This window comes from Astatotilapia calliptera, chromosome 4 (assembly GCF_900246225.1).
Source record: "Astatotilapia calliptera chromosome 4, fAstCal1.2, whole genome shotgun sequence".
Taxonomy (NCBI): Eukaryota; Metazoa; Chordata; class Actinopteri; order Cichliformes; family Cichlidae; genus Astatotilapia; species Astatotilapia calliptera.
The window spans coordinates 5,234,972-5,259,891 of record NC_039305.1 but is presented as its reverse complement, the minus strand read 5'-3'; the positions used below and the strand labels follow the sequence as shown (position 1 = coordinate 5,259,891).

General features: G+C 41.7%; 1 protein-coding gene across 1 annotated transcript in view; it reads left to right on the top strand.

The window, feature by feature from the left end:
- The first annotated feature begins 23,016 nt into the window (after nucleotides 1-23,016).
- The window catches only part of syt3 (synaptotagmin III), a 39,830-nt gene continuing 37,926 nt past the window's right edge, over nucleotides 23,017-24,920 (top strand). The window contains exon 1 of the mRNA XM_026164155.1: nucleotides 23,017-23,329. The gene's annotated coding sequence lies outside the window, so the exon portion shown is untranslated. The remainder of the gene's footprint in view (nucleotides 23,330-24,920) is intronic.

The window sequence follows — 24,920 nt, the reverse complement described above, 5'->3', positions numbered from 1 at the left end:
CAAAATTCTATTGATGTCCAAGCCCGGCTTTATATTCAATTGAGACTTTACTGTCACAAACACTTCACCAATTACCTATTAAACTAAATCCACTCAGCATTTCAACTGCTTTACACGGTCCAACCGTATTAAATCCTTAAGCGGTCCAACCGCATTCAATCATTTATATCCTCAATACTATCAAGAGACTTTCATCAAAATCAAAATCAAAACAGACATCCACCAGTAATTTCAGTGAGTAGACTTAATTTTCACAGCCCAATTTGACACACTTTGGAAATAATTCAACAGGTAGTGTCTTATCTTTTTAGATATGATGCGCCGGCGTGCGTCCACTCACTTTTGACCACTGGTCAAGTCTGCCCGTCTGACCACCTCGGACCCCGGATTTCTCCGTCCAAGCCTCCAACTCACTCTCCCTCCTTAACAACCGGACGAGCCCCCAAAATGTTAAGGGTTCAATATTGAGGAAGGGTACAAGAGGTGATTGAAGAATAACCACACTGATCCGGCCGGGTGAAGGCAAACGATGATTTTAATACACGCGTGGGAAGATCACCACAGACAGCAATTGATCTTCGACTTAATCAAAGCATAAACAGATATTTTATATCACCTGGGCTTAAATTTAATGACGCCCCTTCAACGTCACAGATACATTTTATACATAGATCAGATCAAAACCACAATGACTTTTAACACAGTTTAAAAAGAACGTTGTCGTCATCTTCATGACAGGTACATCCTGTTACTGCCGGATGCTCGCTTGTCATCTTGACACCTCAGCAGCAGTTCTGCGACAAACTGCTCTTTTTGCAACCCCAAGCAAAACATGATTAAACTTTCACCTATAAATGATTCTCTCTAACTGAGTGTGTGTGTGTGTGTGTGTGTGTGTGTGTGTGTGTGTGTGTGTGTGTGTGTGTGTGTGTGTGTGTGTGTGTGCGCTAACCACAATTGCACCCTACTTCACCTCGCCGACTAGCTCCTGACCTCTCACCAGACAGAGAGACAGAAGCCACTCTCATATATGTAATAACCGAACTGAAACTATGTATATGTCATCTACTAAATAAATGTTTTAATCAAGAACCTCTACTAAAAGCTTAATACAAAAATATGAACTTATAAATGATAATAAAAATGACCTGATATAAGTGTTTTGTAAGCATGTATTGCAGTTTCTTCTATGTTCTAGTTTCCCTCAGTATGTATCACCTGGACAGTCACGCCAGTGAAGCTTAAGACCCTTAATGAACCGAACATCAACTCAAAATAAGCACAGATATGCAATGTGTATAAAATAATTATAACTGCATCTGAAATACAAGGTTAATATGATAACAGTATGCATAAACATCTTAAGGCCATCTTAAAGCTATCTGTTACATTGTTAAAGCAATGATCATACTGCAGATTATATTATGCTGGTAAAATACTTTTGTTCATCCCCACACTCTTCTGTGTTGTGCCATCCGCTTCACCAGAGGTTGTTTGGTTTCCCCGATGTATAAATCCTGGCAATCCTCCTGCACTTAACAGCGTACACTATGTTACTCTGTTAGTGTCGGGGGACCCGATCCTTGGGGTGGACCAGTTTTTGGCCCAGCGTGTTTTGGGGTTTAAAAGCCACAGTGTTTAGAAAAAATGCGTCTCAACTGCTCCGATACTCCTGACACATACGGCATGACTACAAGTTTTTGCTTAGGCAGCGGTTGTCCTTCTCTCCTGGATCAGCTGGAGCTTTCTTTTGGCGCCTTCCCAGCTTTGACAAAAGTCCAGCTGGGATAATCACATTTACTCAGGGCCTTCTTGATGTGCTGTTCTTCTGCCTCCCTGGCCACTGTGTCAGTGGGGATGGTATTCGTTCTGTGTTGTAACATCCTGATGACACCCAGTTTATGCTCCAGTGGATGATGAGAGTCAAACTTTAAATACTGATCCGTATGCGTAGGTTTAGGGTACACGTCAGCTTTTAGATGTCCCCCATTACTGAAGGAAGTCTCACAGTCTAAGAAGGCTAACCTGCCATTTTTAATATCCTCCCTGATGAATCTGATGTGTCGGTCCACCGAGTTAATGTGATCCGTGAATTGTGGTACGTCCTGAGATTTGATTTTCACCCAGGTGTCATCCACATATCTGAACCAATGGCTTGGTGGTGTTCCAGGGTAGGATAGCAAAGCCCTCTTTTTTCCACTTCTTCCATGTACACTTTGGCCATGATGGGTGAAACTGGGGAGCCCATGGCACACCCATGTTTCTGCCTGTAGAACTGTCCTCGCAGCAAGAACGTCCTGGATTCAAATTCACCTGTTGGGTGGTGCTTTTCTGTGTGGAGTTTGCATGTTACCCCTGTGTGGACTGTCTCCCAGCACCTTGGGTTAATTGGTGATTCTAAATCATGTGTTTAAGTGTGAACGTGAGTATCAGTGGGCGTCTGTCTCTCTGTGAGAGCCGTAATAAACTTGAAACCTGCCCAGGGTGCACCCAACCTCTCACCCAATGACAGCTGGAGCAGGTTCCAGCTCTGGGACCCTAAATTGGATAAGTGGAAAAAAATATGGATAGATAGGTGGATGTTGAATGTGCCTACTCACCATAATGTCACCCCCATTGGTTTTGGACTCAGCACTCTGAAACCTCAATGCTAGCTTTTTGGCTGCCACCAAGTTGTTTTTCTGGATCTAGAAGTTGTCATATTTGAATGCGAGGGTGGCCTGCTGATGCTGCATATTAATTGAAATAGAACGCCAGAAATCCCAGGATCCCAGTCAGAATTTACAGCTAGAACATCCACTCAAGTCAGACTTCCCACTTAGCCAGACAAACCCGGATTTCACAAGATGACAGCAGCATGCATAAAAAGTAAAACTGTAAAGCCTCTGATCTGCACTAAATCTGCTGTGTATTTCCGACTCTCTAAATAAACCATACACAGTGCACCGGCGAGGACCTCCCCGTGAATATAGTGCACTTTTGTTTTGTGTTGCTAGCAATAGCTAGGGAGCAAAACACCATGCACTTCATAGTCTCCATTGCCTGCATGGGTGGAAAACAGAGACCACACGTGGACATATCAACTCACAGGTAACAGGCAAATAAAACTTTAGAATTTCATTCACCAGATCTGAAGCACAAACTTCTGAAGTGGACTGTGCCACATGGTAAGTCTTCATTTAAATCAGACTGTCCATTTAAAATGCTCCAAAGGGCAAACACAGTGGCGTTGACATGAATTAGGAATGTGAGGCCTAACAGCTCCCTATGAAAGGACACCTGTCAATCAAAGCAAATGTGGCCCTCACTCAATCATCCAAGTAAATTTTATATGGAAAAATTCACCCCACTGCATCTTGGTTTCTGTTCTTTTTATTCAAGAATAAAGTTTGCCCAGTGTGGCGCTTTCTTTACAAGCATCTACATGTAACAAGCTGAGATCGGGAGACCCATTAAAAAACCTTCTGATGTTACGTATCAATAGAACGATGATCGGTTGGCTTGGACATTAAAGGGAAGGACACTGGAATTCACCACGAAGAAGAAGAAGAAGAAGCATTAAAAATTAAAATTAAAATTTAAAAAAAGAGTCCATCAAAGATGAAAAAAAGCAGACATGATGAACACAGACAGCCACATTGGAGCGTTATCATTATTTTTAACACTTGAATTCACTTCAGTACAAAGAAGTTCTTTGTATATTACCTCTTCTGTGTTCTAGCTAAAAGAACCAACAGCAGAGCAGCACACATTAAACGTTGTTCCACATATCCTTGACACTGGCCCCTGGAGAGAGTGCACTGCTTCCTATCAGTAGTGCCTAAACCCGGTGCTTCACAGCACTAATGCTAAAGGACACCTGCGCGCTTTTCAGCCAGCAGCATTTTTTTTTTTTTTTTTTTAAATGGCGTCATACATATGACTCCTTGGGTCACTGAGTGATGGCTGGCCACTACAAAAATACAGAGGCATCCTGTCATAAACAAGTTCACCGATGAATAAACCTTTTATGACACCTAAAAACACTCTTTAGCAAGGCACAAAGGCCACCGGCAGCGGCAGTGGTCAACTCACGGGTGGGGGGGTGGGGGAAATCACTTTGTCATGAGTCACCCTCCAACAAGCAGAAGAGTACATTTATGGGGAATGACAAACCCAGTGCATGACCTGAGTGCTTGTTTCCTGCAGTAAAGTGTTCTGCCAGCCCTCTTATGGGCAAGTCTGTAATTTGTCTTGGCTTCCATCCACAGAACGTCTCAAAAGAAAATGGTTATTACAAGTAAATACACCGCTGTTAAAGAGCGATCACGATAATCTTGCTTTGATTGCAGCAGCTTCCATGATGAGGATGACCCTTGCTCATATTTTGATAAATATAAAAATAATGCAGACAACAATGCGAGGAAATAAATAACGTAAAAGCCATGAGTCTTCCCAAGATATTTCATTTGGCAGCTTCACCAGTGGACCACTTAAGACACAACACAGAAGCTTGTAATTGGTGGTGCAGAAATTTGAGCTGCACCCACGGCTCAGTTTCTCTTTCTGTCACGTCAGAAGAAATGCTGAAGGGCAGCAAGCTGTTTCATGCTTCAGCTGTTTTACAAGAGAACAAGAGAAAGGTAAGCGTGACGCTGAGAGAAATAGACTTTAGCGGTTTACACCGTGTATCCAGCTTCTTCTATTTCTCACTTTTTCTGTAAAAAATCTTTTGTGACTTTCATATCAGCTGTCACGTTTCAGAGCAAACCGGTAGCCCTCGCCAAACTGCACTCTGAACTCTGCTCGTTTACATTCATTAGCTCTAGCTCATTTCAGACTGTAGGTGCATTGTAAACACACACTCATTAACAGACGCTTGTTTGTCAGAACAATAATGAGTGGAAACAGCTCATTTGCATGCTAATAGCCTTAATGCCGCTGAGCTCTCAAAATTCAAAATGCGGCCTGAGCCATAAGACCCAACATACAAGACTTCCACCCACCAAAAACGTACTAAAAAGGTGGTGAAAAGACACTGCGGGCGAATTTGCCTGATGGCTTAACAATACAGGGATTTGATGAGGGAATATTGATAGCTGAAAAGACTCCTCAGACCACCAACCAGCAGATTCAGGCCTGTTATCATTATGACAATACCAACCGAATATCGATAGTATCAACGCTGTTATCAGATTAATATTAATACAAAATGATTGATACTTTGTTTCAGTATAAAGGCCAATGGACTGTGTTTACATTTTTGAGGGGGGAATTGAAAAAATGTACCTCAAACACAAACTATTAAAAATGTCTCAACCTTTTGTGCATTGGCTGTCACTTCTATTTTATTTTTCCAGGTCTCCAAAAGTCCAGTTTCAATGTACATGAAAAGCTGTTGTTGTGTTAACTAACTACAGCCGTCAATAAAATGTGTTCAGAATTTGCAAACTGATGATTATTCATCTCATAAGTCACGAGACACTGCTCTCCCACGCATAAGCTGCCTTTATGAGTTAAAAGGATTGGTATCGGCATTACAAGCCCAGTACACATTTGGTACTGGATCGATAGCAAAACGTGCAGTATTGTACACCACTACAACCCCTTGACACCCTGACATGTTGGGACAAGTAGTTTTCACTGTTCAGAGACACCTACACCTCAGCTTTTCTATTTAAAAAAAAGAATTCTGGTAATATTAGTCATAGTTACTGTATGACTCTCAGATCAAACAATAAAATAAATACTCTAAAGAGATGACCAGTTAGGGGTGATGACTGGTGTTACAGTTGGGTTTATTAGGTTTTCAGCATTAATAGCCACGTATCATTTCCTTGGTTGACCTTCAGGTGTAAAATTTTGTGAACACAACAAACATGTGAATGTTTTGGTACATGAATTCAAGTTAGTGGTCTTCACATAGGTTTTCTGTGTTTGACAATTTTAATAGTATGACTAAAGAGTAAAAGCAAAATTAAGAAACCGTCAGCTGTAGAAGAACGTTTTCACAGTACTTTAAGCAGTCCTGTCAAAAGCTTGGCAGCTTGTAGAGCCACCTTTAGACAAGTACAACGTCATCAGTTTCTCACATCATGGTAAAGGAGTTTTGGCTCACTCGTCTTTACAACATTAAAATTTCATTGAAGTTTGTGGGCATTTGTTTATGAACAGCTCTCGTTTCATCAGGTTTACGTCTGCACGTTGACTGGGCACCTGCATTAACCTGATTCTTTTCTTTTACAAACATTCTGTTGTTGATTTGCTGCTGCTGAGTGACCCAGTTTGGGCAAAGCTGTTGGACAGATGGCTTCACATTTGACTCGACTTCGGTATGCGGAGGAGTTATTTGTTGACTTAATGAACACAAAGTGCCCAACTCCTATGGCTTCAAAACAAGCCCAAAACATGCTTGAAGTTTATATGAAGTGTTTGTGACAATATCCTGTTTGGTTTTCACTAAATGTGGTGCTGTGCTTCCACTCATTGTTATGGAAGTCTTGAAGTTTGCTCAGGTGCAGCTTTGCAGGTTGCCCGTCTGACACAAGGCTATCAAAGAGAGACAGACTAGCACTCACAGTCACACTGATGGCCTATTTTCAATCACCAATTAACCTAACCCCACTAATCTTCGAAGAAACCATAGTAATTCTGTCCTTTCCATTAACAATTAATATGCTAACTGAGGCCTGTAGATTCTGAGATCTTACACTCCACAGTCTGACCTTGGGGTGGATTTTTTAGGACATCCACATCTGGGATGATTGTGACATACCTCATCACACACACGAATGCTCCAGAATGCTCTGCTGACCCTTTTAATTCCTATGGAAACAGATGCAGTCAGTTTTTCACTTGACTGTGAAAACTTTTTTTTCTTTCACATGACTGAGAATGGAACTTGAACAAACACTTTTGAAACAATAAAAAACTAATTTTAAAAAAACAAATCCTGAAAACAACCACTTACTGTTAGTTTATCTCTCTGCCGTGGACTCTGGCCATTGCCCATTAGATAAGCGGTTAGAGATGAAAGATTGTAACCTAAAACCTTGCTAAATTAAATTGATATTCACCTATCAAACAGCAGAGGGAGCTAATAGATCACAGCATTCTGCAGGTCTGTCTTGAGGAGAAATATGCACTCTTGGGTAGCAGCATAATGGGAAAACGTCTTTATTCCTTCATCTCTCATGTTGTGACAGGCAGAACTTTAGGTTGCCATGGAGAGAGCTGCTGAAACGGGGCCATAATTAACAGAGCTACAGAACTTGGTTCAATGACTCATTACATTTCAAGAAGTTAATGAGGAAATTGCATTGCTCCTCGAAGGCAAATGACTCCATATGTGTATAATGTGTACATATGACAAATGACTGAATTCACATCATGAGGTGAATATTACTGTACCCTGTTGCAACCCCCTCTCTGCAGGGCTAATGATGAGCAGGCCTAATGATCTGCCCCCATGCAGTCTAGGCAAGAGATGAATGTGTGTGTGTGTGTGTATACGCATGCTTGAGTGGGTGCATTCGTGTGTGAGTTTGTGTTGAGGGAATGACTCACCACCTTGTCAGGAAGACACAAAACATATGAACATTTTCTCAGGCTGTCACACACATGCATTCGCTCCTCGGCTCTTTGCTCCAGATGTACTCAGGTGTATTTCTCTCTCTCTCAAAAAAATAAAAAAAATAAAAAAAATCTTCTCTCTTTCTTCCCCCTCTTGTTCTCTATAAGCTCAGGCTGCCCTGGGGAGGCTCCTGTCACAGTTAAGGGCCAAGAGTGGGCTTGCTCAGGGGTTTACAGAGTCGCCAACAACACAGCAAAAGCCGACAAACCACCTGTAGACCTGCCAAGAGCACTTAAGCACAAACCGCCTCTTACAATTTGTCTCAAGGATGTCTGGAAAATCCCACTTGACTCTCTTACTTAACAACACTAAGGCCACTGGCAGGGGGATGCTCCCTCTGGAAAGACAGAGGTAGGAAGAAGCCAGAATGTCAACGATGCAAGGACAGCAGGGTAAAGTGAGAAGGGGAGCCAACCAGGGCCGAGGGTAAGACTGCCGAGCCCCGGTCTGCAGAGGCCATCCTTGCCAGGCAAGAGGGTCGTCCAAGGAGAGAGGTACTGTAAGCTTGCCTCTTTATTGCTCCCGCATGTGTAAGCATGCTTTACATTTTAAACTGCCCCAAAATAATGAGCAATCAAGAAAATGGTTATTCTTGCATTTCAATTAGCCTAATTAAAGAGAGGGCAGCGGGCTACTCAGAAGGATGGCAAGCACTACACTACACTAGAAGTGTGTATTTGACGATGTGTGTTTGTGTGTGTATGTAAGAGAGAGAGAGCAAGAGGCTCTCCAAGGGGTTCAGCTGGAACACTGCATCAGCAGTCAGAAAGAGAAATTAACCATTTGCTTTCTTCTCTCCACAGCCTGAAGCAGATACACAATCTGGTCAGCATGCAGGCTGCCAGAGAAGAGTCAGAGTCACGCGGCGTCTCCATCAGCGTGTCATCAGTCATCTGTATTTGTGATTCTGCAGCCTAGATCTTTGAGTAGTTCCGTTTGGACGATAACAAATGGCCAAAGATGTCCTTACCTCTGTCTGTCGTCAGTGGGACAAACGTAGCATCTGTTCAAGGGCCTTTTTTCTGTCATCTGGATGCGATGTGGATGCTGGCAGCGAGGGAGTTAACTGTAGGTTCAGCATCCAGTCTGACAGTGAGAGCCAGATGGTCATGTAGAGCACTTACAGTGACATGGGCATGCACAGCTCCCTCTGCTGGAACACACATAAGCACACAGTCCCATCAGTACACACACAAACAAGCACATATACTCATTTGCATGCAAGCGCACACATGAAGGTTCTTGGCAGATAACAGCGGCTGTGATTCCCAGGTCATTTACTCCCCCCCCCCCTCTTTCAAACTCTTTTCCCTTCTCTCACTTCCTCACTCCTCCTCTTATCATTTCCCTCTGTCTCAGTCTGATGGCCAGAGTTAATTGGCTTCTGTCTAATTGCTGCTCATTAGCTTGAGTAACCAAACATGTGAGACGTAGCAAACAAAACCCCCGTTCTCTCGCTCGACTCTGCTCTCCGTCTTTTTTTATTTTTGTTTTTTTATTTTTGCAATTCCCATTCTGACGCTTCTTCAAAAGGCGTTCTGCGCATTACCTGCCTTTGTTGATTCACTCACCCTGAACTAGAAAACATCTGAGCAGACACCGATGAGTAAGTTAAACGACAAATCGAAAAAATTCAGAAGCTTGACAACAATGCGTTTCATGCTACTTTTATACACTCACAGAGGTCATCTGTTCAATGTCAAAACCTGCCCTGTGCTGTATCCTGGCTCTTTACCTCCACTGCATGTGCATAACATGTGTGCACAGAGACACACACACATATACAGGAGCAGACATCTATAGTTTTACACACATCCTCAAAATCCTCATAATGCATGCATGCACCCACCCACACGTACAGACACACACATCAGAAAGGCCAGCCTCTCCGCCCACACCCCACTGGCATTTGGCAGGTTCTCTATATTTGGGTAGTGCCCCTCCCATGAGCCCAGTGTTCTCAGCTCCCCTCCCTATTTAATCTATCTTAGAAAAACCTCAGGGGTTTAATTCCTTTCTCAAGGCAAAGTGCTTTGCTGGCATGGCAGCCAAATCCATACAGAAGGAGTGCATCAAGCTTTAAAGTGGACATCTCAACAGCGGAGCAGTTTAGTCAGAGTGACATGAAATATAGACCATAGTGTGTCACTGTAGGAGAAGAAAAAATGGTCTAAGGCTGCTGCTGCTGTCTTCAGGAGAGAAAACGCTGGAAAGAGCAAAGTGAAATACTTGTACACACACACACACACACACACTTGTACCTACTCAAAAATCTTTTGAAATGCCAAGAAAATTATTTACTACTCAAGCACAGGCCCTAAATGATTAGATTAGTCTCCTGGCTTTGTGGTTCCTGTAGCGCCACGAGATGGGATTGGATGAGACATTACCAGCGCTAGATAGAGACAGCGCACAAGAAGAGACAGAATAACAAAACGACGAGAAAGAAAAGGGAGAAACACAGCCTGAAAGAAAATTCTACATCTCACAATATCACTAAAACCTACTTCAGCGACCCTCAGCATAGCCTCGAGTGAGTCAGACCCTTTTCTCCCGCTATACAAACTGACATTTGCTGCCCTCTAATATTCATTAGTGAAACAAAAACACTCATTCTGACAAAATATGTACATGTTTTGTTGGAGGGTGAGAGGCATGAGCACAGGAAACCCTTTTCTAAGTTAAAGCGATTTTCAAGTAAATGCAAACACGATAAAGTCAGACAAAGAAATGCAAAACAGCTTTCTGGTAGAGATGAGCCTGCAGAGAGTTATCACCTGAATCTGGAATTCAGTGTTTAGCCGTCTGATCCTCAGGCTTACTAAAAAAATTCTCATAGCAGGCGACTGTTTCCATTGAGAAAGTTCTTAAAATGCACTGTTGATTACCCGCCCAGCACCACAGGTACAGCAATAAGCAACGAGAGAGCGAGATAATTCCCACCAGAGTTAATACAGACCAAAAATAGAGTTTAGAAGAGAGTGAAGATTAAAGCTACATCCACCAGCTAGATGAAAACATGGCTCCAAGTGAGTGAAATCAGAGAAATTTGTGCTTCCTATCAATCATATGGCTCCAAAAATCCACCCAGAGGGCGCTCCCGAGATGGGCCTAAATGATAAATGGAGCCTCGATTTTAGTTTGAGCAAACACTGTCACACTGAAATGAAATACTAGTTTTTTTTTTCTCTGACATGGATTTTGATTGTACCCTTTAAACATTAGCATTTGTTAGCTAAATGTATGCTGACTGGTTAGTTAAGGTTATACGATGGAACTTCCTCCCTTCAGGGCACCTGTTTCCGAGTGATAACGAAAGCAAACCTTGTGAGTGCAGTTACATCAAAAGACAAACTTGCATGTGTGTGTAAGAAGCAGCTGGTAGTCGATGGCGACTGAGGTCTGTCTGATGTGTGACATCAAAATGCTGCATGCTGAAAATTACCAGAAAGAAATGTTTGGGCTACAACTCCACAGGGCTCCTCTCAGTCTGAGCTAGCAGTCAAGTACTTATATGAAATCTGACGAGTTAAACATCTTAAGTATTTCAGAGTAACTCTGTATGATGCACACGTAAAAAAAAAAAAAACATTCATATTGAGGTCATCCTTGATCTCAAACAAGCTGTTCTAGCTGCAGTTTTTAAAGGTCCCCATATCTAAATGCTGGCTTTCTTCTGATTGCTAGCCCTTCGCCTGGCTTCCTTAAAGCCAGAACCTGGAGCTTGTGAGCACCGCCCAATCAGTTTAATGTTGTACAAGTTACAAAAAAACCCAAACAAACCTTGGTCTCAAAACACAACGATTACTTTAATGTACACACTGGAGTCATTCCAGTACCCTTTCCACCTGAATTAAGTTTCCACCATTGGAAAACAAAAAAAAGGTCCGTTGAGAAATAATCTGCTGTAGCCTCATTAGCCAACTGTTACTGCTCACATACAAGACCAGTTTGTAAGAGTGTGTAGCATCATTAAGAGGAGCTTAGCAGAGACTATTCTGATTATCTGATTACAAGACAAACATTTCTGTGATATAATACTTCCAGCTTGTGATTCTGACTCATCAACCTTACCCTTCATAGATGGAACAGCCTTGTCTTTTAACATTCATTAGCCTAGCCAAAAATGCAGCTTCTTACAAACAAACAGGTTGGCCTTTCATTATTGCTGTATCGTCTTTATCCTTATCATCCCATTCTTCACAATCGGAAAAATTTCTGATCAGCCTTGCTTGAAAAGAACTCCCAAAGTGGAAACATTTCCAAGACAGACTGAGCAGGAGGGTGGGCCTGCTGTGCTCAGAGCCACAGCTCCATCCATGCATGAGATAACCATATAAGGGCCCCATTATACCCATCGCACTGGTCACTTAGCACAACAACAGTGATTTTGCAACAGCTCCATATATTTATACGACGCTTAGGGGACAGGTACCCACTGCAGTATTCACCTGAATGATCGCCATTGTCACTCGGACAAAACCTCCACATCAGCAATGCTATATGAGGAGAAAAAGTCAAAGGCAGAAGCAAAGTGATTTTTTTTTTAAACATAAAGTCTCATCTTTTCAAACTTTAGCAAAATCACCCTCTGTAGAATCTCTGAATTTCTGCACTGATCTTTAAAATGGCAGTAAAACCTGACACAATTGTAAAAGCGTGTCTTCAGCCTGGCTGCAGAGGCACAATACGCAATCTTACAAAACTCAAGAGGTGCACCGCCAGCCAAACTACACAAAAGCAGCAGCCTCCGCCCACGGATGGTGTTCTTCACTGGGGGGAGTACTGCAAGCACAATGGAACCATCAGCAATCCTCTCCAACTGAAGTCACTCGGACCAACGAGTAGAAAAAAAACTTTACCTATGTTTGAAATGAGCATTAAACATCATAAGAGCAAATGAAAGGTCGTAACCATAGCAGCTCCTTTATAATCAATATTATTAAGAAAGGAAAGAATGTTAACAAGAGCTTGCTGTTTTATGTGGTTTTAAAATGCTGATAAGGGCGTGCCATAGAACTAATTAATATTCTATGTACACACAAAAAAATCATATTATGTAAAAATATCAAATCACGAGAGTCCACTTACATATCCAATATACTGACAAGCTTTCACGCTGCATGCTGCACAATGTCAGAAAATTGTTTGCCTAACTGGCAGCATCAAAATGTGCCACAATGTAGCCAGAGGTGGAAACGCACATCAAAAATGGTTTGTTAGATTTATATTTATACTAATTTTTACTAATCATAGTCTCTTACCATGAGACAAACTTCTTAGCAAATAGTTTCCCATGCCTACAACCTCAACTATCATCAGCACTGATCCAACATTCGCTCTCTTTTTGCTATTCTCTAGAAAATGTAAAAACAAAATGCTCCACTATGCATAATGTCATTAACTTCATGTGTCATTTCAGGATTATTGGGGAGATTTTTTGCTTTAAACATTGATCTGAAAATAAGATTGCTGCTACATGAAGGCTGACAATGAAAGAAATCAGTAAATCTTCTGACAGAAAAAAAAATCCATATTAAGCCCCAGAGAGGTCAGGGAACTGCAGAGTTGGTGATAAATCTCTGTGGGTTCACCACTATAAGCAGCCCCTTTCACATGCAGTCATGTGTTCCAGCATTAGATATTTTTATTGTATAAAACAATTGCATGTGGAAATTATAACTAAAAATTAGAGATTTTCAGCTCTCTTCTGATCCCCTTTTTTTGACGTCATTCCAATAGTTTTGGGAACATGGGAAGTCAGAACAGCTCCACCAAATGTTGTTCTTGTAAAAGTCCAACTTGGACACAAAAACCAACAATGCGAGACTGTCCCTAAACACACAATGTTCAAAAATCACTGTGTAAACACATTCAGGCAGCAGATTTTGAGTCCTAGAAGGAAAGCAGTGCCTTAGTAGCAGTTGGATACCAACTGTCTTATGCTCTGCTTCCTCACCGCTGACCTCAAGTCCCTGTTTGTGTAAAGCTGCACTTAAAGCCTCAGCTACTGCGCCTAACGCCACTGGGGTTCACAGAAGACATTGAAGTTCTTGACCTTAACACATACTGCATACAGGGCCTGTCCAAATTGCTCCAGTCTAAGGTCAGGGAGGTTGGAAAACCCCCCAAAGAACCTCGCAGAGACACTGGAGTGACCTCGCCAAGTTTGCTGGAGGGGTACTCTGCCAGATGCTGTGACTGTGCTGGCTGGTGATGCTAACAAAAGGAAATGCGACTGATTTTCCCACAGCTGAAGGTATCTCATGAACAAAAAAAGCAAAGGAAAGAAACTAAGGAGGGTAAAAAAAAGATTAAGTAAACGAAGAAAGTGGAATCCTCTGTTAAAAAATTAAAGTAGGTGATGGCAGTGGCTGATGGGTGAGTAGGAGTCACGACAAAGAAAATGGAGACCAGCAGAAGAAAGACAGCTAGTGAAAGAGAAAGAGAGAGAAAGAGAGAGAGGTGGGCGATTGGTCCTATGAAAGAGTTGTCATGGTAACAAGTGATCATGATGAGGTTGGGAATGATCAGAGAAGACTTTTGGAAAGAAAGTGCAAACACATACAGAAGATGCATAATTGCATGAGGAGAGAAATGCCAGTACAGGAGACCGTCACGTCGATAACAGGTGAGCAACAACGTGCAATGAAAACTGATTCAAAAGTTCATGTTTACAGTTCACTTTTAAAGATTTCATAATCAAACATTTAATTCCAGTGGATTAGGCTGAAGTACAGCAAATCAGCTCTCACAAGAAATAGTGTTTAATTCCATAATAAAAGGCAGTTTCATAAATTAAGTGAAGCTAGTCCTTATTGCTGAATGTTACGGCTGAATTTGCAATCTTATTCTAAAAAATATCACGCCTTCCACTGACTTGCAGGATAGAAACAGCTCTGCAGCAGGCCTTTCTGAACTATGCTCTTCAAGGTCAACTTCTTTCACTTGACCTCTCACATGCAATTTACTGCGCATTCTGCATTCACACCAAAAGTCACCCCATGTTTATTTTATGAACAATGAAGGGAAAAGCTCCGGCTCCTTCTAGCAGCAGCTCTGAATCATGTAGCTATTTAAATGTAGTGGGCAAGTTCAGATTGCATATAATTTATTTCTCTGCAGGAGCCATTTCAGCCCAGATCGCTGACATACCTGAGCTAGTTCTGAAACCTATTCAGTTATATTCAATTCAATTTTATTTATATAGCGCCAATTCATAACAGTTGCCTCAAGATACTTTATATGGTAAGGTCACACAACCCCTCAGAGCAAGTGCAAGCTCTTGACGACAAAGGGAAGGCAAAACTCCCTTTTAAAAGGAAGAGCCAGGCTCAGGTAGAGGTAACCATCTACTGCCACCGGTTGAGGATTAGGGAGAGAGAAGAAAGCAGAGGGAGACAGAGTTTAATAATTGTTAATGGTTAAATACAGCAGTGATGTATACACACATAGACATAAATGCCTGAAGGAGAAAACCCCAGCAGTCTAAGGCTATTGCAGCAAAACTAAGTGAAGGTTCAGGGTCACATAATCCAGCTCTAATGTTAAAAGTAGAGAGAGTGACTGTTCCATAGTAAAGAGGCCTCAAAGCTCACATATGGTCAAAAGTCATGAGCCAGGGTTGACATATGTTACAGAAAGTCAGTGCAGTCAGTTCAGGCCAAATATGGACCTGAGAAAATTGCAGATTGCACATCCTACACCATCTACGTCCCCCAGAACTTATATAATGTGCCTAATTTATATGTGACGTAGGATTCCAAATACGGATGCAGAATGTTTTTATACTTTCCTCTGAAATCCTTTTTCATTTGTTCGCCTCGAATAAATGCTCCTGCAATATATTAGTAAAAGCTTCTAGCAATAAAAACATGCTTTTAGTTTTTTATGGTTACATTTAGGCCCTCACACATCATCGTCTCGGTTTAACAGTAAAAGAGTGTCTTGAAGTGTGAAACGCATTGTGTTGACTTAATCAGCATTTAACAAAAGCCATCAATTAAAGGGAGCTTTTATTTTGCTTAAATCTAAGCAACCTTATTAAGGATATGAATGCCGGTCTCCCTCGGTGATGTAAAAAACATTAACAGTCCTCTCTGCCAAAGACAAACTTTGCTGATATACATAATGCAAGAAAAAAAAGATATATTTTTTCTTAGAGAACTTATTTGGTAAACCATGTTAGTAGAATAAAAATCTGACTGGCAGGAGCCGGCGTTGCTGGCAGAATCAAAATGAGTAACCACACATATTCAGATCCAACATATATTTAAAAAGATTTTGTGTCTGTGTACCTTTAGTTTAGTTAACTACCATCTAGGCTTTTGGACTTTTTGGCTTATAATAAAAGCCAGTTAATTAATGACAGCTGCATTCCCACTGTGCATCCTGGTTCACTGTCATGCCATACTGGGACACTTAATGGAATTGCACCATCATTAATTCCGCCTGCTCTTTTCTACCAAACTGTCACAATGTCTGTTGTGAGAAATGTGCCTATACTTTGGACCATTAGCTGGTCTGGATCTGGGAACCTACAACTATAACTACAAGAGAAGCCACTGCAGAAATGCCTGCATTATTTCTGGCCACTAGGGGGCGACTATTCTGGTTACAAACAGAGTTAAATGGAAATCGGGGGGGGGGGGGGGGAAGCCCTGGGTTCCTCACTTTGTGACCTCGGGAAACACTTTTCTGATGACTTCACGTGCTCAGTTGTTAGTTTGAAGTCTTAATGACCACAAAAAGAAGTTAATTTTGTAATCATTATGATGATTATTAGAGTCAGAAATGTATAAATACAAGGACTTGTCACGCAAGTTATACACCAATGAGCATCCAGGGTCTCTCTGTTTCAGAATTGGATCCACACCTTCTTTGTCAAGTCAGTTCAAAACACAAAGATGATAACAGCAAAAACCATGAGTTGTAAAAAATATTACAACACATCTTCACTAACCATTAGATGATATCATGGTGGCTACATCCAGTCTGTTTTGAATACAATCTGTGATTAATGCTGAGTGGTCGCTATCTTGGCAATGCCAAAATGCCAATGCTAGCTTGCTTACGGCAGCAAATAATGCTGATGAATTCAGCATTGTGCAGTCAAAGTCTCAACAAATTGTAAATGTTCACAAAAGGCAGCAGCTAGCATGACAATCATGGTGAATCTTTTCAAGTAAAGCCCACCTGATCGATCAGCGGGCAGATATTATTGGCTAGTATTAGCTATTAGCTATTAGCTATAAGCCATCGTCTATCCACTAGAGGGCACTCTGCAGTTTCCCTGTTGTTAACGTGCATCATGAATGCCTCAAACAACAACCTGCTGAGGAGTAGGACAGAGTGTAAACATAAATAACTGAATATAAAAAATGTTAGGGAAATCATTTTCTGTTTTGGTATCTGAAAAGAAAAAAAATCCTCTGATATTTAGGAATATTGACTTTTTGAACCACTAAATATCAGTATTAGTATTGATATCTCTTATGGGTCTAATTGCAACCTTCACTTTTGGTAAGTCCACATGTTTGATTTGTGATAACACACTACACAATCAAGTATGTGGTATACATAATGTACTGCACACAAGTCTACTAATGGAAGTAACCAAATTGAGGCGACGTATTAGTCTCTGCTGGTCATTGTTTACAAATGCAGATCAATTTTAAAAAGCAATTATAATGTTGATGGAGAATGCATTTCAGCAAAAGCACTTCCTCATTTGCTCTCCACTTGGAGACCGTATGATTGGTCAAGTCAAGCTAATTAGAAACAGAAACCAGAAGCTTCCAGCAACAGATTCTAGAAATTCATTTACAGATAGCTGATTATAAAGATTAGCGTCAAAACTCATCGCACATTGAGGTAGCTAATTTGAAAGCTTATTTACAGCCTGCACGACCACTTGTCTCCTCAACTTTATTGACGTTTTTTTTTTTATTGATGTCTCCAGTGAACTGAAATGATGAGAGTTGCATAAATGACTAAAACTGTGCTAACTGTAGTTGTCCCTTACTTGCTGGTTTGGTACAGGAGTTTGTTTCACAGGAGTTGAGTTCTACATGTCATGTATTGTTCACTTCTCCTGAGAAAGTAAAACTTGGTGAGCAATGGGCAACTTTTTATATCTGTCCCCTTCGGCGTGACAAGACAGAGCAGACACACAAAATCACTACTTTTATAGTGATGACTGTGCCTTTCTCCTCTGTCTTACAATGCTAAGAGGGACAACCCCACTCGTTCTTGTGGTCAGAGCTTTGGAAACACCTCTGATATAAAGGTGGAAAATAATACCACAGAAATGTTAGTTGAGGGGAATGATAGCCTCAGTCAGCTAATTCTCAACAAGTTATTTAATGATAATGGTGGTGAATATTAGCGGCTTCTGAAGATGACAAATGGTGATAAAAATCCAAGAGATTAAAGTCAGAAAAGAGGATTTATTGGCTCACTTGCCAAATTCTTCAACAGGAGGCTTCTAGTATGTGTCAAGGTATAGAAGGGGAGGCTAATCCCTATAAACATACTCCTCCATATAAATTTGCACATTCTAGAGGAAAAATCAGAAATCAGATTTTTCTGATTTCCTGTTTTAATCTACAAGAAATACTGACCAATCACCTTTGAGCAGTCTGAAAACCATCGGCCATCATCTGACGAGCTTTTGAAAGTGCACTGTTAGGAAGTCTTGAATACCATTATCCACTATCTAGATATTGTGGCTTCAACTGGCCATTACTTCCAGAGACAAATCAGAAGAAAAGCCAATGGGTTTCTAAATTGGATAGACCCTGAGGTTTGTGTCGGAGTGTTAACCGCTCCGAATGAGTCACACCAGTCAGTGCTCAGATTATAAAAATCTCTTGGCTTTTCAAGGCCGGAATTAATCTTGGCTGCAGTTATCCCAATGGGTAATCATGGATCTCTGCACAGAATCTGCTGACTATTCATGTCAGCGAGAGTTTTTTGCCCTCTAACGGCACAACTGGGAGTGAAGGATTGAAAAAGCAGATACAGAGAAGACTAGAAGGAGAAGAGCAGAAGGAAGGGTGTGACCATATCTACAAATCCTGAGAGGACAGAGCCTGTCTCCACTGATTTACACAAGTGAGGTAACAGAGGTAATAAATTAAAGTCTTTGGTTGAAGTTACTCAACACACGTGATGCATGTGAGTTTGAGGTGATTTAAGGAACCTTAGATTTGGGGAGTTACGTCATCAAGTCTCAGTCTTTATCAGCAAAAAAACCCCTTTATTTGAAAAGCTGAAGAGTATCTTTATTTCTCAGATTTACTTGTAGTCCATGTAGCTAAATCATAGATTTTCTTTGTAACCGAGCCCAGAGAAATGTCAGCCCATAGTTTGACTCACTTTATTTTGACAACTGAAAGATACCAATTTTAGTCTCTGCGAGCTACACCTCTCGAAAGTTAGAGGCAACTCCAAGTGATGATTCATAGCAGAAACTACTTGCGAGTATTCCGCTTTGGGAATTAGAAATTTCTTGTAAGGCAAAGTCTTCTATTAGTAAAAAGAAGATTATTAATCTAAAAGCAAAGCTACAAACTAACCTCACCCACAAATTACATCATATTAAATAAAAATATTAATTTTTTTTTTTTAAAATTTAAGTCCTATTTAATCAGATTCATAACCCACATTCCAAACAAATTATTTTACCCTGCCCTATATTGTTTTTTTTTAATGGCTTAGGGTTATTGTAAGGAATTAGGAATACAAGCCTTACAAGGTTAATAAATCTTTCAAACAGGGCTCTTTTTACTCATCACAGCAGAAGTTACCAACAGTGGCAAAAAATCTGAAGGGGGCAAAAATTAGCATGCACACCTTGATCTCATGTTTTCATCACTAATGACTGGAAAAGGACCGGATAAACACCCTAAATACCCCGGAGACAGTTTTCCCGGAATCGATGTAATCTGTACTCTTTCATGGCGAAAACAAACATCAGATGTTGGGCTTTTTTGTCCAGAAGGAAGAAAGCTTACGTTTACAGACTCGCCTTTTATTTATTGGTCCTAAAATGCCACCAAGCACAGAGTGAAACACTGTCTTCAGGATGAAATCTGAAACCAAAGGCGCTTAGTGTTACTGTTGCTGAAGCTACAAGATATATGTCTGAAATGGGCATTCCCTAGTCTGAGGAAGAAGCACAAGAATTGTTTACTGTTGCTTATATTTCTAAGACAAGTGAGAAGTTTAGTATACTCTTGTATACTAAACCCTAAGGCCTAAAAATTGAACCTGCAATCCCACGATTGCACTTCAGGAGCTGCGTGAGATCCTTAATTAATAACGGCATGAGCTCCATAGACTGTAACATCCCTCACTACCAGTTAAGATACAGCAAAACATCTAATATCATTTATCACAGGAAACTGCCAAACCTGCTTGTATCAACAAAATTTCTGCAGACTAAAGACTTGAGAAGTATTTTGTACATAGCCAGCGTCATAAACTATTCGTCCACACTATTCCTCAACAATCCATTTACCCTTATTTTCTTTTAGGTTTGGAAATCAAACTCTAACACTTTTTGCAGCTTTGTTATTTACGTTAGTCTTAAAACATATTTGAATTTGGACTCAGACACATTTCGCACCATTGAGTTGACACCAACGGTTTTAGTCACTCTTAATCTCTTCATGGCTCTTCTCCCCTCCAGCCTTTTCTCGGTCTACTTTCTTTAGTACGTGTGCACGTGCTATTACATACATGCACGCTAAGTGCCTTGGAGTGTGCATGTGTGAATCGAGTGCCTTAGAGTGTTTTGTGTGCACATGGAGGAGTGGATAATTTGTTCCACATAAGAGCGATATTATAATGCCAGCACTCGTTTTAGGGGGAACAAGATTTCTGGTCTGACAGTGGCAGCTGCCTCCAGCTGAGCTCTCAATCCATTTGTTGTTTAACTTTCACTCTCTCTCGCCTCTCCTCTGTTTTTGTCCTGTTTCCCCCTCTATGTGTTCCTGTCCTCTTCTGTTGTGCGTCTCAGCCTCTCTCTGTGCTCTGCTTTGACAGTTAACAGAGGTCACTGTTTACTCTCATTTATCAGTCAATCATCGCCCGCTGCAGGGTTCCAAACACAGCTATTTTTCCATCATCTGTCCATCTTTTTTCATCACTGCTTCCAGAAGGATGATGAACACAGTGTAATATAATTATAAGGTGTTAATTTGTTAAACTATGTGTGGCAAATACTCTTTTTAATATTATTTCCCGCCTAACTCTGAGAACATTCCTGCTTAATCTTCTCGGAATACATAAATGCTGTCAGGGTTTTATTATTTTTGTCAGCGTGACAAGTTATTAAAAATTGTGCTGGGAATAAATGTGGTCTGTGAAATAATATCACTTTGTCCGTTTGGATAAGTTGTAAGATCATGTTGAGTTATGGGATTTTATTGTTTTGCCATTGTGATCACTAAACGTTCTGCAGGAGCATTAGTCCTGAATTAATGTGATTTTTTTTTTTATAGACGTGGATTCCAAATGTTTTTTTCCAAATCTATGTCTTGATCTTTGCTCCCCATTAGCAAAATAAAAAGCCCAAGATCAAATTTGGATTCACTTAAGCCAGCCTAATTCAAATAACACCCCCACCATCACTGCCACCCCTTCCCCTTCTATCTCCCTCTTAGACCCATCTGAAGTCCGTGATTAGCATTTTTATGAATAAATAACAGTTTGATCTGTGCTATTTTTATTTTTTTAAGAGCTTGCATTTAGAATAGTTTTTGAGCCAAATGCATGTAGAATTTCCATACCCAAGTTTCTAACAAGGCCTAGATGTTCGCTTGTGCTGTGTGGCCCATTAGGTGTTGTTTGGGCACACTCTGGGAGAATGATTAATTCATCAGTGTGCCATCTTTAAATATGAAGATGCTTGCTTCTGTCCCGACAACAGAACTCACAGTAGGAGGCCTTTCTTTTTGGACTGAAAAAGATTAATGCGCAGGCTTCCTGCTAACTATAAATATTAGCGGTTACTAATTATGCTGTGAAGTTAAACTATAGGCAAGATTTTAATGAGAAACATCCGCAGTGACTGGAAGAATACAGAAAAAACCAACAGATACCATGCACAGTGCGGAGACAGTAATGACTGGCGATATGGTCTGAAAAACACACATGGAGAACAAGTACAAAAGTGCGCGCTGTTCGCCGTGTTCATTTAACACGGCAGCAGGCCCATATGCTGTGAACATCTTGAGGGGCAGAGGGTTGACTTGCCTTACATAACTGTTAAAGTTAGCACCATCTCAACAGGAAGAAGAGAAGAAACCCTAATCTAGGGGTTTACACACTACTTTCCAATTATTGTTTTTCAGATAGATTAGATTTTTGTTGATGGAAGCGATACGATACAGAATGTGACATCTGGATATCAAAACTACTTCCCTATTACGTCCTCTCGCTGCTTGATGTGCAAATTCAATTATAACTGAATTACAGCTTTTCTCATTTTGTTGGGTCGACCACTCTGGGAATATGTCAAGGGCCCCTGAAGGCACCCTGGGAGACACCACTTTAAAAGCAACCCCTCTCGTACAATGCCTAAACCTGTTCCCGGCTGACCGTGGTGAGTCCTCATTATCCTGCTCGTGATGTTATCATAAAACAGAGAAATATTTTTATGTGCATATACGAGGCCTGCAGGAATATCATAATCTAATCATGACTCCAATAAGCCTATGTCTCATTCTAACTAGATCATGTCCTCTGTATACTTCAACTGCTCTTCTCATGCTGCACACACATAACACACACACACCAGCCAGGTCCCTTTTTTTGGCTCAGAGCCGAACAACATTGACCCTCTATCCCATCTCTGCTCTCCACCACCTGACATCCTAGCAACACCTCCTCTTCACACTACCCTATCCCCACCTCTACTCCCACCGTTTCTTCCTCTCATCCCACTGATGTTGCCATAAAAAAACGGCAACATTTTATGTGGCCCCCAACCCACTCACCACCAGCACTACATCACCTCTCCAGGGGCATCTGCGGGAGTATCATTATCTAATCATAGCTCTAATAAGTCCAAACAAGATCCTGGGTGCTTCCATGTACCCTGCAGGCTCAGAGAGGCCAGTACCCTCCACACCATTTATAGACCCCCTCCATCCCTGCTTCCCACCAATACACACACACACTCCGGTACCCACAGGCCACTTCTCTCTCTCTTTTCCTCTACACGCCCCACATACATCAGTATGTCTTTAGCACTGGCTGGGCTGTACAGGCAGAGAGAGAGAAGAGACAGAGTATTAGTATTCAGAGCACAGTGAAGAAAAAAAGGAGAGGGAGCGAGCAAGCAGCAGAGAGAAAGAGAGAGAGAGTGAGAGGGAGGGGATAGTGAAATAGAGAGGAGGAAAAAACACAAGGAGGGGGAAAATATAAGAGAAGAACACAGGAAACGGGAGGGAAAAGAGGGGAGGGGAGATATATCATATTGTTCATTTCTCTCTCTTAGTCTGCCATCCCGGTTGCGCGGCTTACTGCTCGGTGCCGTCTTGGAGAGGAAAAGAGAGTGAGAGAGAGAGAGCGAGAGAGAGGAGGGGTGGACAGAGCGAAAGAGGGCGGAATGCCCCTTTACAGGCGTCGCATCTGACTAGAACAGCGGAGAATCTCGTAATTCGGAAATTGGTCAGATAGGAGGACACTGCTTTCTGCAACACCAAGGTAGGGAGACCTTCCCTTTTGTTGCCCCCTTTCAGGCAGCATGCATGCGGGTCTGTGATATCCGCGATGTATGCTTTATTCGCGTCATATCTCCTTTGATCCTGCATCCCGCACCGTGCTCTGCTGAATGTGCCCTAAATCTCGCAGCATGTGTCTGTTTTCCATGAATATTTAATGTAGATTATTTGTGCATCACTCTGGCTCTTCTGTATTGCATTCTGCCATTGCATATTCGAGCCTATAGTGGGATGCATGCTGTGTGGAGGCAGTCTATAAGGTAACGGAGGCTGGTCTAGCCCATATGACAGATACCAGTGTCACAAGTGTATTAATGGCAGCTATCCTCACAGACGACAGTGATTAAACTTTTTTTTTTTCCACGAGAACGACATGAGGTATGAGGCGAACAGACAGAGGGGTGCGCGCGCGAGCACGCAGAAAACACACAAGACAGGTTGACGTGCGTAAGACGTGCGTAATCCCCCTTCCACCCACACCCACACCCCAACCAGCCTACCCCACTCCCCCTCACCACCATCAAAGACACAGTTTCCTTCCCACCACAGAGAACCATATTTATGCAAATGGTCAAAAAAAGGAGAGAAAAAAACAGCCGCTGAGACACACTGACTCACCACTCTTACATGGTGCTAGGTGAAAAATGAAGTGAAGGCGGCCCGTTGTCTGTGTGTGTGTGTGTGTGTGTGTGTGTGTGTGTGTGTGTGTGTGTGTGTGTGTGTGTGTGTGTGTGTGTGTGTGTGTGTGTGTGTGATTACACTCCCTGTCTGTAAATAGGTCCCGCTCTGCAGCTCCACGGGCTGTGCAAGAGACAGGAAGAACAGTACCAGTATCCCACGGTTCCTGGCTGGCCACTTGCTCTCTATTTCCTGTCCCATGTTATAGATAATTTAAACACTTGCAGCTCCAACAGGCCCAGAGTGGCAGAAAGCTGTGAAAACCTCAACAGAAACCCTGATATGTGTGAATGGAGGATAGAAATAAGTGGGGATGAAAGGAGACACTGCCTTTTTGAAAGCGAAGGGGTGTTTGGTTGAATGTTTATTGAGATATATGGTCTTTAGCTGATATTAACACTCACCCACCTCATGTTATTTATTTGCTGAGAGGGTGTCCAGGAGCTATTATAGGACTGGCTAAATTGGAACAACCTCGAGGCTGAGGCTGAGCAAAGCTATTACCTCTAGTCAATAGACATTAATATCCCCATGCTCAATCTCGGCCTCATACAGCGCCAAGTCTGTCCCCGTGAAACCGCTCCACTGGAGTAACCAAAAAGATGTGTTGTAGTAGCCCTATCTGTTTACCCTTGTGCATCAATCCGTCACAGCCGAGTGAGCAAAGAGGAGCGATGATAGCATTGTCTCAGGCAGACATCGCTGTGGCCTCAAAAGGAAGTGATGCAAAACAGAAAGGAGGATATGCCGGCACTGGTGGAGAGAGGTCATGACCTCAGTGCATCAGGCATACTCCTGACGAATAGGGAATGATCTGAGGATACAAGAGTACATCGATTTGAGGTGGTATAAAACATGATACAGCCCAGCAGGGTAGAGCGCAGCTGATAGCATCA